Here is a 2,416-nt window from a genome sequence, read left to right as displayed (position 1 = left end):
CGTGGAGACCCCTGCCAGCGCTGAGATGCTTCCACTGCCACTGGATCCACAAGACTTTCCACCCATTGTGATCTTCCTGCATTCAGCATCATTGCATGTGTTTCATGAGTCAGAAGAGGGCTTTATAGATTGATATCGGACATATAGGCTAATATCAGACTTAAGGACTTGATCTGGACTGGGCTGGGATGTTTTCTCAACATTCAACTGCTCTTGTAGATAAAACTCTTTCGTGTATATATATATGAGAGTGTCCATGAATTTATTTCTCTAGTCTACCCAGACTAACACGGGCGTTTTCTTTCTGTCTGTCTTTCTTTCTAAAGTGCAGTCCATAGGAGTCCCTGAGTGGTCTAAATGGCTAAGTGCTTGGGTACTCACTAAAAGGCTGGCAGTTTGGATCCATTCTGAGGCACCACAGAAGGTCTGGCAATAATGTTTTAAAAGCAGCCATTACAAACCCCATGTGTCCACTGGGACACACACAGGTACGCCCTGAGTCGGGTCACCTCCACAGCAATCGATTTTTAGTGGTTACACGCTGGGCTCTAACTGCAAGGTCGGCAGTTCAAAACCGCCAGCTGATTCTGTGTGGGAGAAAGACGAGACTCTCCACTCCCATACACAGTTAGTCTCAGAAACCGACATGGGCAGTTCTACCTGGTCCTCCAGGGTTGCAATGAGCTGAAATCAACTGGATAGCAGTGAGTTTGATTTTCGGTTTGGGGGTGCCTGAGACCCCAAGACGGCCAACACTGTGCTTGAGATCTGCCAGGGCCTCCTGCTCTGATGGGTGCTCTCAGTGCCTATCCCTACCAGCTCTAGCCATGGGAGGCCACCGGGCTACTTCCTGGCTTGCAGACCCTCTCCAGCCTGGCTCCACCTCAGCCACTCAAAGTCCAGGGCCACGGGCTGCCTTCCCCAAAGTGCTGTGCAGTCACCGGGGGACTGAGACAAAGTTTGCCTCTGGGGATGTGGCCCCTGGCTGCCCATCAGTCCCTGTGGCATGTCCTGGATGCTCTCTCCCTGGCAGAGTGGACCAGACAAGCAAGAAACCAGGCCTGCTGTCTGCCATCACCAGCCTCCGTGGGCAGCCTCACCAGGCAGCAGAGTGCTCCAGCCAGCCAGGCACACCTGGCAAGAGAGCTGCCGAGTCGGTGACAAAGGCCTGCGGTCCTGACACCCCTCAAGGGAAAGAGCACGCAGCAACAAACTTAGAGCCCGGAGTGAAGTCCGAAGGAGACGTGATGCGGAGGACACCAGCCCCGCAGGGAGCAGGGAAGCAACGATGAAACACGCAACGTTCCTCTAGTTCCTAACTGCTTCCTCCCCACCACCATCATGATCCCCATTCGACCTTGCAAGTCTGGCTAGACCAGAGGAGGTACACTGGTACAGATAGGAACTGGAAACACAGGGAATCCAGGACAGATGACCCCGGGGGAGGGTGGCCTTCTTGAATAGCTGCAGGGATGCTGGCACCCAGCTCTGGGAAGGGCATTTTTCTAGGCGTGCAGAGTGAAAATTAAACCAAAATATTATTACAAGGCTAAGTTCTGTTGTACAGCTGCTTTGATCTATGAAGATGACTTGTTTTGCTTTCCTCCAAACAACTTTCTCTGGCCCGGCAGCTGCTGCACGCCCTGGTCCTGCCCGCCAACCACCACCCCCTGCACACGCTGGCTTCGCCCTGGCTAAGAGGGCTGCTGGCAGGGCTGTTGGTCCCACAAGGACAGGGAGGAGGTGATTTCAACCTTGCTGTCCCCACCCACCCCCACCCCTGTAGGATCTGGGGGGAAAGCGGACAGCTCGGCTGCACGGTTTCCCCAACAACGCTCCAGAGGCTCTGTCCCAGGAAGGACCCTACTTTCTGACCCAGGACCAGTTTGGCACACGTATAGGAAGTGTGCAAGTATCGAGGGGTCTGCCCAGGATGCAAGGTCCCTTTTAAGTGGCCCTGAAGGAGCCCTGGTGGTGCTGTGGGTTATGTGTTAGACTTCCAGCCACAAGGCTGGTAGCTCAAACCCCTAGCATCTCCAAGGGAGAAAGATGAGGCTGTCTGCCCCTGTAGAGATGTACAGTTTGGGACCCTTGGGAGGAGCTCTATGTTGTCCTTCAGGGTGGCTATGAGCTGGAAGTAACTCAGGGGCACTGAGTTTTGGTTTGGGGTTTGGGGTGTTGTGGCAGTTACATATATTGGTGTCAACGTGCAAAGGGGTGGAGTCTAGCCTGTCAATCACGTTGCAGCTTGATGACCTCATTTGGAGGGGCCACGGAGAAAAAAGGCTCACCAGAGGCCAGATACAGACAGACACTCTCTCTGCTTGGTCTTCCTGCTGACAAGACACATGGAGCTACGCTGGAGCCCTGCAGCTGGAGGAACCACGTGGAGACCCCTGCCAGCGCTGAGATGCTT

This window comes from Echinops telfairi, unplaced genomic scaffold (assembly GCF_000313985.2).
Source record: "Echinops telfairi isolate 266 unplaced genomic scaffold, ASM31398v2 ScPeMD7_7469;HRSCAF=8507_0, whole genome shotgun sequence".
In the NCBI taxonomy this organism is placed as follows: Eukaryota; Metazoa; Chordata; class Mammalia; order Afrosoricida; family Tenrecidae; genus Echinops; species Echinops telfairi.
Note: the sequence above shows the minus strand (reverse complement) of the source record.